Below are 14,179 nucleotides of genomic sequence, written 5' to 3'. Positions count from 1 at the left end.
CTTTTTTTTTTTTTTTTTTGGTTGCGCTGGGTCTTAGTTGCAGCAGGCAGGCTCCTTAGCTGCGGCACATGGGTTTCTTAGTTGCAGCAGGCGGGCTCCTTAGTTGTGACATGCAAACTCTTAGTTGCGGCATGCATGTGGGATACCCCCTGCATTGGGAGTGTAGAGTCTTAACCACTGTGCCACCAGAGAAGTCCCGATTTTGGGTGTCTTTGAAAGCAGTTTTTGTGACCAAAAAAAAAAAAAAAGGCCACTGTTTGTTTTTAATTTTAAATTAATATCAAATCAATATGATTTTAGATTAATATTGATTCACATTTTAATATCTGGTTTTCCTTAGGTTTTGTAGTTCCACCTGTATATTAAATCTTATTTGTAAATCCAGGAAATTCTAATATCACTTTCAGGGAGCTTCATTCGATTACTATTTGACCAGCTCAATTTGAACTGTTAAACTGCCTAATGTAATCAGTCACATTTACAAACCTAAGAAGTCTAATCTCCTTAAACATTTTAAATTGCATTTGTAAATTTATTATTTTCTTTTAAAATTACTTCAAATGTCTCCAAGAAGCAAAAGCCCCCCCAAGCACTAAACTCGTTGCACTAAATCTAACACAGAGAGTTTGAATGGGGTGAATATCAAGTGTCCTTGACTGTCCCAGAATCTTGTGCAAGTTTAGCAAAATGCTCTTACACTCTTCCACTTCCATCGCACTGAAATCAATTACTCGATGGCACAACTTAAACCCAAATGGCAAGGCTAATCTGACAGTTATCGTTGCCAAATTCTCTTAGTATTTCACGTTGCCAAATTCTCTTAGTATTTCACGTTAAATACCAAACACGCCTAGTATTTTTGTTCTAAACTTAATCCTCCAATACTGATATTTGTGGTTGATTCCTCCATCATTTTCATATTTAATTCTAGGCCTTCCTCGTGTTAAAAGACTCTTGCCAAGTACGAAAATAATTCTACCTTCCTAGGCAGACTGGGGTGCTTCTCTAAGGGACGATGTTGCTTATTCACCTGACTTTCAACTTGGACTCCAGATCTGACTTTTCCCTAATACACAGGCGGCCATGTTGAGCCTTTCAGTCACAGTGGCACCTGGCGCCTTGGGCCGGGCAGCCTTGGACCCAGGCCCCTGCATTTTCCTCAGCCCCACTTCTGTCCCCCCTGGAGCCACCCCCTCCCGGTGGCGGTTCCCTCACTGTCTCCTGTTCCCTTCCTCGGTCATCATCACCCGCTACTTTCTGGCTATAGGTCCCACCATGCGGAATAAAGATGCATTCCCCCCACCTCCACTCCCTGTGACCAAGGCGTGGGCATGGGATGTAAGTGGACGTGGAATGGGCAGTGTCCACACCGTTTGGGGAGGTGGACTCGGCCTCCTTTCCTTTCCTCTTCCTTCTGGCTGGAGCTGGAGCTGCCGTCTTAGACCACAAGATGGAGGCCAAATGCTGGGGATGCCAGAACCAGACATCACCACTGGATCAGGCTCAACTAATTGGCTTTCTTTCTGATTTTCCCGTCTAGTTTTCAGGACCACAATGCATGTGGGTATTAACATGGCCTCCCCTGGATCCGGCACATTCTCAGAGCTTTGTCTGGCTCCATATTTACGACACTAAAGTCACACTGTCAACAAGATCAATGGGTGAAAATCCAAGGTAAAAGGATGCCGACGTAGGGTGACATGTCTATGGATGTTCCAGGCCAAAAGATGGGAAACAGCAGTGCCAATGTGGGGAGCAGAAGATGTATGTTCATTATTTAAGACAACAAATAAACAACTGAGCACAAGGAGAAAGCAGAGGAAGTCAGAAAGAAAGCCCCAGAGCCAAGGAGAAAGACCTCCAGTGCCAGGGCACCTCTGCATCTCCTCTAACCAGAGTATTTCCCAGGTACAGGTGGAAGGGAGCCGTCAGGCCACAAGACCAAACCTGTATCGCAGGTACCAGAATTACTCACATATGGGACCCTTTGTTTTTATGTAATCCTATATCTAGTTTAGTTCAGCCAAAATACAGGCTTCTCTCCCCAAATTTCCTTGTTTTTCAAAAGTCCCAAGTGAAAAGACCTCATTCAGGTATTGTTAAAACGATTTTACAATTAAAAAAATAAATTGTAAACAGTTGAAAACCACCACCAAGTGGACGCTGATTAAATAAATTATGGTAAACCCTCATAACAGAACCCTTTGCAGACATTAAAAGTGAGGCAGAAGATTTAATGAGGGGAAATGCTTGTAGTCTGTGAAAAAAATTACATAACTTTTTATATTGCATGATCCCAATTTGGCATAAATATATATTTGTAGCTTTTAAAAGCTAAATTTTAAGCAACCAAAAAAAAAAAAACGTCAGCAGTAAATCATTAAAAAATAAACAGTTTTAATAACCAACAAGGATTGTATTGCATTCAATATTTTGTAATAACATCTATGGGAAAACATAAGCGGATTGAATCCAGATTCACCCCTCATTTCTCCTGGTTCTAGTGGAGACGGCCTTGATCGAGCCTATTAGAAACCAGCACAGCCAGACGAGAGCTCTGCTCAGCTCATCTGGAGGAGACATCACACCACCCGCGCGTGGAGTAAGCATCTTAAGGCTCCCGATGATAGAACGTACAGGAAATGTGCTCTTTCTTTCTTTCTTTTTTTTTTTTTTTTTCTGTGGCTTGTGGGATCTTAGTTCCCCGACCAGGGATTGAACCTGCGTCCCCTGCATGGGAAGCACGGAGTGTTAACCACTGGACCACCAGGGAAGTCCCAGAGTATGGTTTTTTTTTTTTTTTTTTTTTTTTTTTGGAGGTGCGCTGTTTCCACCATCTAGCTCTTGCAGGATGAATGAACATCTGATGTGGATTCAGAAAATCTGGAGTTTTACTATCCACTTGACCTTGAGGAAGTTCTTCCATCTCAGTTGAGTGAAGTGGACTGTGCAGCTTCCCTACTAACTCAGTGCAGGACCACCGTGAGGATGGAATACAGGGTAGCGGATGCGGCCTGAAGGTGTCCAGGGAAGTGGGAAGGAAGCTTCCTTCTGTAGGTTTGTTGGGTCTGGGTCTTCACTTCGAGGAACATCTCTGCTCCTCGTACATCGGTGTTGCCCTATTAGAGAAGAAAATCTGTTTTTACCCTGCTTTCTAAAACATGTTTATCACACTGAGGACAAGCAGAAGAGACTCGTGAGCTCCATATAAGCCCCATCAATTGATTGATTGATTGTGTGTGTGTGTGTGTGTGTGTGTGTGCGGCTTAGACTCTAGTTCCTATTTATGTATGTATGTATTTATTTTATGGAAGTCTAGTTGATTTACAATGTTGTGTCAGTTTCTGCTGTACAGCAACATGATTCAGTTATACATATAGATACTCTTTTTCGTAATCTTTCCCCGTGTGGCTTATCACAGGACACTGAATATAGTTCCCTGAGCTCTACCGGAGGCCCTTGTTGTCTATCCATCCTGTTGATATATACAATAGTTTACATCTGCTAATCACAGACCTCCAGTCCCTCCCTCCCCCACCCTCCTCCCCCTTGGCAACCACAGTCCGTTCTCCATGCCCGTGAGTCTGTTTCTCTTTCGTAGATAACTTCATTTGCGTCATATTGTGCCGTGTAAGTGCTATCATATGGTACTCGCCTTTGTCTTTCTGACTTACTCAGCTGACTTTTAATCATGTACGCCGAGCCGGCTCCTTTTGGCTCCCAGTGAGGTCTGTTCTGAGCCCACTCCGTGCATCCGGCTGTGTGTGGCTCTCACCCCTGTCTGTGTGCCCGGGGTCCCCCCCGAGGGACGAGCTAGATGGGCAGGAGGTCTGGGAAAGAGCAGCATCTTCCTCTGTGTTGCTGAGCTGCACAGACGCACGTCCTCAGGGTACCAGCAAAACACAACACGCTCCTTCTCTGCTCTATTCCTGAGATGCACAGCTCCTACGACCTGCCGCCAGGGCCTGGACGCCAGGGCCCCGAGCTCAGAAGGGCCCAAACTTGGTTTAAAGCTCTGCTGTCGATGTCTTGAAATTCCTAATACTTTTTGAACAAGGAACATCGTGTTTTTATTTCGCTCTGGGCTCTGCCGAGTCAGTGGCCGGTCCTGCCTGCCCCCGGCTCCCGCCTGGCTCCCTGCACCTCGAATCTGTCATCACCTCTGCAAGGATGAGGCGTGTCATAAGGAAGGAGCCTTGGAGGAGCAGAAGGAAGTAACAGGGGAACAATGCGGCAGCTAGAGGAACAGGTGTGGGGAACCTAGAGGGCGTCTTACTTCATCCCTGCATCCTTTTTTCCAAATTCCAGGAAGGGTCAGCGAGCTGCATTCTGCTTTGCAAAAAGCAAAGGAGAAACGGCTCTCTGGTCTTCTGATTCAGCCACATTTCTGAAATGCAACAAGGGGTAAACATGATCATTCATTCTGTGTGGATCTCAAAATCCTTTACAATCATCTGGAATCTCTCCTCTCCTTTCCTGGGGGTCGTGCTCTCAGCATTGCAGCCAGGAGTAGAGGGCTCTGGCTGGAGTCTGGCAGGCTCTCCCCATCAGCACTGCCGCTTGCTTGAGGGCACCTGAAGGCTGCTCAGTCCCTCAGCGAAGTCATTGAAAGTCACTCTTAGTCGTTTAAATTTGAGAAACAGGATCTGATAAATGTCTTATTTGTTCATAAAGCAATGATTCTAAAAGCAAAAAGAAATGGAATTCTCTAAATAATTTTCTCATTATTTCCTATCAGACCTTTAAACAAAGCACACATTTATGAATGGCTAAAGCCTTAAACTCAAATCAAATGATCTTAGACCTAGAGCGCTGCCTGTAATTTACAGGTGAAGAAAGAGAAGACAGACCAGAGAAGCGGAGTAACTCGCCCAAGATCACACAGCCAACAGCAGAGCCAGGGCTAGAATCCAGTTCTTCTAGTTCTTGGCCCAGGGCCTGACAGAGCAGCCAGAGGGGAGGGAGACAAAGCGTCAGAGGCAGAATGGCAGGAGACCCCGCTGTGGGCCCAGGGACTTGAAGGGGTGCCTCTTAGGCCCATCTCCCAGTCCCCAGGGAGTCCTGGCCCTATGGCGGCGCTAACAGGCAGCAGAGAAGGAGGTCAAGGATGGAACCAGTCTGTATTTGATCTGAGATGTCAGCACCTGTTAGCACATTAGTGTGGAGGTTTCTTTGTTGTGGTTACTGTTTTGCATTTTTTATTACACATTTAAAAAAAAAAGTTTTATTGAGATTCAATTCACATACCACACAATTTACCCACTTAAAGTGTACAATTCAGTGTTGCTTAGTATATTCACAGGTGTGCAACCATCACTACAGTCAATTTTAGAACATTTTCGTCACCTCAGTACCCACTTATCTACATACTCTCCGCCTGTATGGATTTGCCTTTTCTGGACGCTCCTTACAAAGGGAATCAGACAGTCTGTGGCATTTTGTGTCTGCTTCTCTCACTGAGCATCGTGTCCTCAAGGTTCATCCATGCTGCACCTCGGGTCAGGACCATTCCTTTTTCCGTCTGGCTAATATTCCACTGGTGGATATTCTGTTGTCTGGCTGTGTCCCATGGGCAGATGTCCTGTTTCTCCTAAGGCCTGGGAGCTTTCACCCCAGTGCCGCCTTTCGGATGAAGGGCCATTCTCCGCTGCAGCTGAAATGGTCTCGTTCTAGGACTCGGGGTTCTGCCCTGCGATGCACCTGTCTGGCGTTGCTGGAGGCTTCACCTGACACCTTTCTCTAGCTCAGGCACCTCTAGTCACAAGGGCACTGCCATGTCACGTGGCCCAAGAAACAGGGCCCCATTTTACATTTGGGGAAACTGATGTTCAGCAAGGCCAAGGAACCGGCCGTCCCATGGCTGGGAGTGGAGACCTACAGACCCCAAAGCTTTGCTTTCCTCCCCGCCATCCCCAGCCTCGCCAGGTGGGACACCTTGGACACATGTGCTCACCCGTGTCACCCCTGACGTAGGGAAGCAGTGATGGAGCCGACAGGGTAGACCATGGACGGGAAGCCCACTTCCCCAAAGGACCCGAGGGGCATCCCTCTCTGCTGAGGCTGTCCCTGGAGTCGGAGGGGAAGCCCTCTTAGCTGGCCCTCCACCTGCCCCCTCTGGCTATGGGGAGTGGGCTCCAGCGTGGGTCGGGCCTGTGGGCTCCCTCACCGCAGTGGGAAGGATCTGATAAGGCTGTAACAGGCACTCTCCATCCCCTACGTGGGGAGTTCCAAGGATGACCTCACTCCTGCCATCACCTTGAGCCAAGAAAACAGGGCTGCGCCTCTCTTTCTAGAAGGGAAAGGAGGGCCCAGAATGGATCCCGGTGGGGGGAGAGTAGGACCTGGCCTCCCAGGCCCTCCCAGGCACAGCCAATCCCATCCTGGTTTTGACTACTGATGGCTAAGCATTCACTGGGTACCTTCTGCGTGAAATATGATTTCCTGGGGACAGGTATCAGATAAATCAGATCAGGTGATGGTGGGTGTAGGGTGGGTGGGCAGCTCACAGGGCCTCGAGTGCCAGATTGAGGGCTTGGATTTTCTTTTTTTTTTTGGCTGCATTGGATCTTCATTGCTGTGCGCGGGCTTTCTTTCATTTCGGCGAGAGGGGGCTACCCTTCCTTGTGGTGCAGGGACTTCTCACTGCGGTGGCTTCTCTTGTTCCGGAGCACGGGCTCTAGGCACGCGGGCTTCAGTAGTTGTGGTGCGAGGGCTTCATTGCTCCACGTCATGCGGGATCTTCTTGGACCAGGGCTTGAACCCGTGTCCCCTGAATTGGCAGGTGGATTCTTAACCGCTGCACCACCAGGGAAGTCCCCGAGGGGTGGAATTTTTTTGTAAAGACCAGTGCTCTGTGCAAAGGCAGCTGAGTGGGTCACAGCCTGGAGGACTGGGACAAGCCAGCTGGGAGGGAGGAGGGGGACCCCCAGAGAGAAGAGGCCGTGGGGGGATGGGCGGAGATGGCATTGATATGAAGCAGGGGTTCCTGACCTTTTCATGCTATGAATATTTGTCAGGTTAACATGTTAAGATAACACAGGAGTTAAGATAACAAAGGAAGCCAAGGATGTTCAAAGACAGCTATCAGAATGTGAAAGATCAAAGTTAGATGCAGGAGAATCTGCTGCTTTGGGAGAACGTTTGCTTGTAGGACCAGCGCTGGATCAAATAACCACGATCATTCCAAACTGGTGATGCAAACGGTGCTTGGAGAGACAAAAGGCAATGGTGACGTGATGTGGACGGTCTGTGACCGCTGCAGGAGACGGGGCCCCAGCTCTGCCGACACCCTGGTGGTGGCTGCTGTCTGTCATTCAAAAGGCAGGAAATGCTCAGTTCATTCAGAAGTTAGCAGAGATAAGATGTGACTCTTTCCTCCAGATTTTTTTTTTTTTCTAAGAGTGTCTGTAGAGAGGTGGGGTCAGCAGGCCTTAGTGAAGGTCAGGGACATGAGACACACTGAGATTATCCTGAAGCCTGAGTGTCGGGGTACAGCGTCGAGGCAGAACCAACCAAAATAGGAACGGGCTGGAATTCTAGACAGGGGTGGGGGGCACCGACTCCTGAGACATCTAGTACCTTCCCCATGCTCCCAACAGGAACCCAAGACGCAGCATGAAAGAGGAACTGGTTGGAATGACTTAGACGCTAACGCAGAGCCCTTGATTCTTAGTCCCGTTCTTGTCCCCGGGAGTCACATCCCTGTTGAGCCGAGTGGATCAGTCCAGCAGGTGTTTCCGACAAGAGTGAACACGGCCACGGCGCCCTGTGTTCACAGCCCCAGCTCAGACCACGATGCCAAGGGTACCAGAAGCCGGCTCCGTCTTGGTGCGTCATCACCTGGCTTCAGAAGAATGCATTCTCCATGGGGCAAGGGAGGAGGGGCCTTCAAAGACATCAGGCTCTTTTTCAAAGGACAATGCCTGGGCAAGGTGGGGCTGACCTGCCCCCCGTGGCCAGCTGGCCAGCCCACCCAGTCCCGGCTTGAAGACCTCCAGAGCCTGTCCCATTTCACTACACTCCCCACCAGCCCTGATCAGTGCTGCCTAAAGCACCCCACGCCCCTACAGGAGCACACCCAAGGCCTCAGCCGCACAGGGAGAGCATCAGGGTCTTCAGGGTGTCTGTGAAGGGAGGGGCCAGCTGGGCGGCTGCCTGGGCTGCCGGGTTGGAGGCTCGGAGCTCCTCCTTGGGGCCGTTCCTTATGGGACAGGTGCTCCCCGACCCGGGTGCCATGAAACCACACGTGAGTGGAGAGCTCGGTGGCCCCGCCACACGCCGCCCCCTGCTCCGATGAGGCCCTGCACTGCCGTGTTTCCAGTCATTCTTGGGCACTTCTCAAATCAAAGGAAGATGGAGCTTCAGTGAGGGAAAAGCAAGGTTCCCTAGATTTCTGGAGGAGTGTGGCTCCCCAGCCCTGCCCCTCCCAGCACGACCTGCAGCACTGCTGACCGTGACCCGTGGATGTCCAGGCGCATCCCCGGACAAGGGCCCAAGTGCCCCTCCATGATGCAGCTTCTCCTTGTAACAGCACCACAGACGGGGCGGCTTAGGCCACAGACACCTGTTTTCTCATGTTCTGGATGTTGGGAGTCAGAGATCAAGGTGTTGGTAGGAGTGGCTCCTCCTGAGGTCTCTCCTCCTGGGCTTATGCACCTCTGTCTCCTCTCTGTGTCCTCACATGGTCGTCCCTCTTTGAGTGCCTATGTCCCAATCTCCTCATCCTATAAGGACACTAGTCACATGGGGTTAGAGTCCACTTTAACGACCTTTAACTTAACTACGTCTTTAAAAACTGCATCTCCAAATACAGTCACTTATGAGGTACTGGGGGTTAGGACTTCAACACATGAATTTGGGATGGAGGGCAGTGACACAGTTCAGCCCATAACACTCCCCAGCAGAACGCTACACATTCTTCAAGGGCAAACATCCCCCACCTCCTCCAGGAAGCCTCCCAGGCCTGCAGTCCATGGGGAGAGGCCCTGTCAGCCTCAGCAAACGTCTATTAAAGCCTCTGGGTAGGAAGGACATGGTGCTGGGCACAGAGGACCTGCACAGGAGCCGGGCAGGACGCCTGCCCTCGGGACATCCATTCTCACTGTGCTCGTCCCTGGAACTGTTTCACTCATCCTGTGATATTTATTAAGCGCCTACTGTGCGCCAGGCATACACTGGGTGCTGCAAGGTGGTGAAGGATGCACAGAAACACAGCCTCTCCCTCCTGAGCTCTCAGTACCCACATGCCCTCTCTTCTCCATTAGATGGCGAATTCGGGGAATACGGGCGACATCGTAACGCTTTCAGAACCCTCACTAATAGCCAGCGCCCAGTGTGCACAGCTGGCTTTTGTTGACTGACTGCCAGAGCGTAAGGCAAGTGACTCCCCGCCACCCCAACAAGAGGTGAGGCAGCCAGAGGCAGCTGCCAACTGCTGGGTGAGGGCCACCATGGGGGGAGGGGCATGGCAGGAGAAGTGAGGGGGACACCACCTGTGCTGACCCTCGAGAGCTCCATCTTCCAGCAGTGAGCTCTGTGAGCCCCGGCATCCCACTGCACCCGCCAGCCCCCGTGAGGGACACAGAAGAACTCTCCTTCCTCCCATTTCACTGAGGCTCAGACAGAACCATTGGTTTGTCTATCGCAGCTGTTCTCAAGTGGGAGCAGTTTTGCGTCCCCCCTCCCCCCAGGGTCATGGGCAACGTCTGGAGATTTTGGTGGTCACAGCTGGGTAGAGGGCTGCTCTGGCATTTAGTGGGAGGAGGCCAGGGATGCTGCTCAACGCTCTGCAACACACAAGGCAGCCCCCAAACAAAGAATTACCAGCCCTGCAAAGTCATAGTGTTGAACTGACAACCCCTAGTCTATCAAGTGATGGATGGGTTGGGTCTGGGAGACAAGCATCTTCACCCCAGTCATCATCTCTCTGCTGAGGCTGAAAATAACCCTGGTTATTGTTACCTGTGATGTTGAGTCATAGTGACTGTATGATGCTGAGTCATACAGTCATAGTGATCCACTGGGCCCTCTGTGCCACTAAGCATCCTTTGCAAACACTATCATTTAATCTACCATTAAACATGTGTTTATCATTATAACACTATCATTAATCATGTGTCTTTGCACAACAAGGCTGTGTCGTGGGTACCAGCATCACCTGCTTTTACATTCGGGCAGATGGGCCCGGGGCTGACCAGTTCCTGTTCAGTCCTTTGCCAAGAGTCCTGTGAGACAGAAACTGCTCAAATCCAAGGGAAATCCCTGAGTATAAAGTTCCTGAGAAGCTGGAGTGAAAACTTGCCACTCTGTGACGGGGGAAGTATGTAGCATTTTGTCAGCAACCCTCCTTTCAGAGCCTCCTTAGGGGGGAGAAACTAAGAAAGAGCTTTATCTTGTGGAACGAGTATGCAGGGCGGGGGCCAGTTTGCTTCCGGGGCTGCAGGGATTCCTCCACATCAGGACCAAGGAGGAAGTTTGCAGAGAGAGGGAGGGAGGGAGAGAGGGAAGCAGCTGTCTTGGGGCTGATCCCAGAAAACCCCCAGGAGGGGAGTTGTGAGTCATCTGTGGGTGTGGGTTTTTTGGGGAGGGGAAAGGGGTTCTTGTCTTTCTTTTTCTTTTTATGAAAAGCAGCGTGTATCTCGGGTGGAAGACCTGATACAAGTTTATTCGCAGGGTCCTGGGGCGTTAGTTCTTTTCAAACATATCTCTTTTGTGCTCACCGGCTTCCCTAGCCCGGTGACCTTTCAGAACTTTCCAGAGAATCACCATAAGGAGGCAGCAACCACCTCTGCACCTTGTAAGACCTTGGGTGGTAATTTCGAGGGAGCCCACAGGAGCCATCTCGGTTGACGTCCCTCTAGGCCCCGCTCTGCACAGGGGATTCGAGGCCATGGTGCAGGCACATGGCATCCGTGACCTTCGAGGATGTGGCAGTGACCTTTACCTAGGACGAGTGGGGGCAGCTGGTTGCTGCCTAGAGGAGCCTGTACTGGGAGGTGATGCTGGAGACCTGTGGGCTCCTGACCTCTCTGGGATATCCGGTTCCCAAACGAGATCTGATCCATCCACTGATGCACAGGCAGGAGCTGTGGGTGGTGAAGAGAAGCCTCTCCCAAAGTGCCTGTCCAGGAGCCAGAGAAAAATCAGAGACTAGAGAGTCAGATACTTCTCAGCTGCTCTTGTCCGAGGGACCCTCACTTCAGGTGTGGCTGAGACAGGGAGCTTCAAGGGACTCCAAGACTGGAGAAACCAAAACTAAGGAAGGGCCATCAGAAATGCAGGAAAGAGTCTTAAGTCCTGTGACAGATCCCCACGAGAAGACTGACCCTGGAAAGATGAGCCCTAAATGTGATGAGTTGGGGATAGATGACAGTTTACACTCAAGAGTTTTACAGGAGCAAGTCTCTCCAGTAGGTGTTCTCCATGAAAGTGACTCGCACAGACTAGTTAAAGACCCCGAGAATCATGCACGGAAGAACCAGCATATGGATATAGTGAATGCAGGAGTATCAGGAATCAGAATCTTGCACCGCATGACTCTACTCAGGCTGAAATGAGACCCTATGAGGGCATACAGTGTAGGGAGACCTTCAGCTGTACCTCAGACCTCATACCTCACCAGCAGATTCACACTGGGGAAAATCCTTTTGAGTGCAAAGAATGTGGAAAACCCTTCAACATGCATTCCAACTCACAAAGCACCAGTGGATTCACACCAGAAGGAGGTCCTATGAGTGCAGTAAATGTGGAAAGGCCTTCATCCGACAGTCTACTTTTATTAAGCATCATAGGGACCCATACTGGAGAAAACCCCTTTGCATGCAAAGACTGTGGGAAAGCCTTTTGCTACAGGTTTAATTTGAGTCAACACATGAAGATTCACACTGGAGAGAAGCCCTATGAGTACAGTGAATGTGCAAAAGCTTTTCCTCCCAAGTTACACCTCACAGAGCACCGGTGGATTCACATTGGAGAGAAGCCCTATGAATTCAGTAAATGTGGAACGTCTTTCACCTACCGTGTTTTGTCCAACATAGTTGGATCCACACTGGTGAGAAACTCTTTATGTGCAAAGAATGTGGGAAACCTTTTGCTCCAAGTTTAGTTTGAGTCAACACATGAGGATTCCCATTGGAGGGAAGCTCCAGGAATGCAATAAATATGGAAAGGCCTTCGACCAGCAGTCATGCTGTATTCATCATATGACCCACACTAGAGAAAAAGACACTTGAATGCAAAGTCTGTAGGAAAGCCTTTTGCTACAACTCTAAGTTGACAAATGAATAGTCACACTGGAGAGAAGCTCTATGAGTACATCAAGCGTGGGAAAGCTTTCATTCTCAAGTCACACCTTACAAAACACCAGTGGATTCACATGAGATAAGCCAGTAGATGTAGATCAGCCTTTACTTAACACTCATCTTTTATTCATCATAATAGGATCCTCACCGTAGGAAACAATGTTTTTCACCTACTTCATGAAATACCAAAATGGCCACATCTATTGCTCTCCTGTTCCCCACGGTTAAATCCTCTCATTCACCTTTCCCTCACACCTCCATGGCCTATTCTCTCCAAGGCTGGTGGCTCCTGACAAAGCTGTGAGGTGTTTCTGCTCCCTGCAGTGCTCTGAGCCCTGTCTCTGGAGCCAATACACCTGGTGTCAAATCCCAACTCTGCTGACTTGGAACCATACTGACCCGTGCAAGTTACTAAATCTTTCTCTGCCTCAGTTTGCTCATTGGTAAATGGGTAATTTGATAATATAGTATTTACTTCACAGGGCTGTCATGAGAGTCAATGGTTTAATGTATGACAAAAGTGAGAACAGAATCCTTTGCACCCTGAGGGTGTGTGAGTTGGCAGTTAGGATCCCTGCTGACGTTGCTACTTAATATGGACTACACGATGATTATTATCATCATCTATGCCATTGCCTGGATTTAAGGCTTTCTGGCAGTTTTGTGAACGTTTGTGGTTAAATATCGTAGCTACCAGAAACAGAGCCAGATTCCCACCTTGGATTTACTCCTCACCATTTCCTTCCATTTCAGCAAATCAGAATATTCCCTTGACCTTCTTTATCTTCATTTAAAAATGGTGCCTTTCAAGGAAGCTGCATCATTGGATGCCATTAGGAACACCTAGAATGAATCATCTCGTGTTATTTTATTTAGGATGTAAAAAGACTTTGCTCAATTTAAGACTTGTACAGAGTGACACCAGCAAGATAGTGGAATAGGAGGTTCCAGCCTTTATTCTCTCACACTAACTCCCAACTGACAATGATCCGCACACAAAGATACCTTCTTGAAAACTCTGGTATCCAGGTGAGAGATTATAGCATAGAAGCATAGAAATGAGAGGGAAAAAAAAATGCATTGAAGGGGGTAGGGTCAACAGTTTCAGTTTACCTGCATCACCTCCTCCTCGATTCCACTTCTTCACCCATTTACATGAGTGCTGAGAGAGATTCCCTCCACTCAGGAGCTCTTTTGTGAGGAATGTGAGTGACTCTGTCACAGATCCAGGGCTCAGACTCACTCGTGCGGACCTAGATCCCAGCAGTTTCCAAGGCCACTCCAACCCCATTCCAGCCCCTACTAACCCACCATCATGTGGTAACTCTATTTTTGTTTTTTGGGGAGCCTCCATGCTGTTCTCCAGAGTGGCTGTACCAGTTTGCATTCCCACTGGCAGTGTGGGAGGGTTCCTTTTTCTCTGCGCCCTCTCCAGCATGTGCTGCTTGTGGATTTTTTGACGGTGGCCATTCTGACCGGTGTGAGGTGGCACTTCATTGTAGTTTTGATCTGCATTTCTTTAGTGGTTGGTGATATTTAACACTTTTTCATGTGCCTTTTGGCCATCTGTGTGTCTTCTTTGGAGAGATGTCTATTTAGATCTTCTGCGCATTTTTTGATTAGGTTGTTTGTTTGTTTGTTTTGGTATTGAGCTGCATGAGCTGTTTTTATGTTTTGGAGATTGGTCCCTTGTTGGTTGCATTGTTTGTGGGTGTTTTCTCCCATTCTGTGGGTTATCTTTCTGTTTTGTTTGTGATTTCCTTTGCTGTGCAAAGGCTTTCAAGTTTAGTTGGGTCCCATTTGTTTGTTTTTGTTTTTGTTTTCATTAAGCTAGGGGATGGATCCAAAAAGATACTGCTGCGGAAAAAAAAAAAAAAAAA

At 48.9% G+C, this 14,179-nt stretch overlaps 1 pseudogene; it reads left to right on the top strand.

Annotated features, from left to right (window-relative positions):
- The first annotated feature begins 11,551 nt into the window (after window positions 1-11,551).
- LOC103086724 (zinc finger protein 3-like) lies at window positions 11,552-12,382 on the top strand (annotated as a pseudogene).
- The last annotated feature ends 1,797 nt before the right edge of the window (window positions 12,383-14,179 follow it).

This window comes from Lipotes vexillifer, unplaced genomic scaffold (genome assembly GCF_000442215.2).
Source record: "Lipotes vexillifer unplaced genomic scaffold, Lipotes_vexillifer_v1.1 scaffold478, whole genome shotgun sequence".
Taxonomy (NCBI): Eukaryota; Metazoa; Chordata; class Mammalia; order Artiodactyla; family Lipotidae; genus Lipotes; species Lipotes vexillifer.
This window is presented reverse-complemented; position numbering and strand designations above follow the sequence as displayed.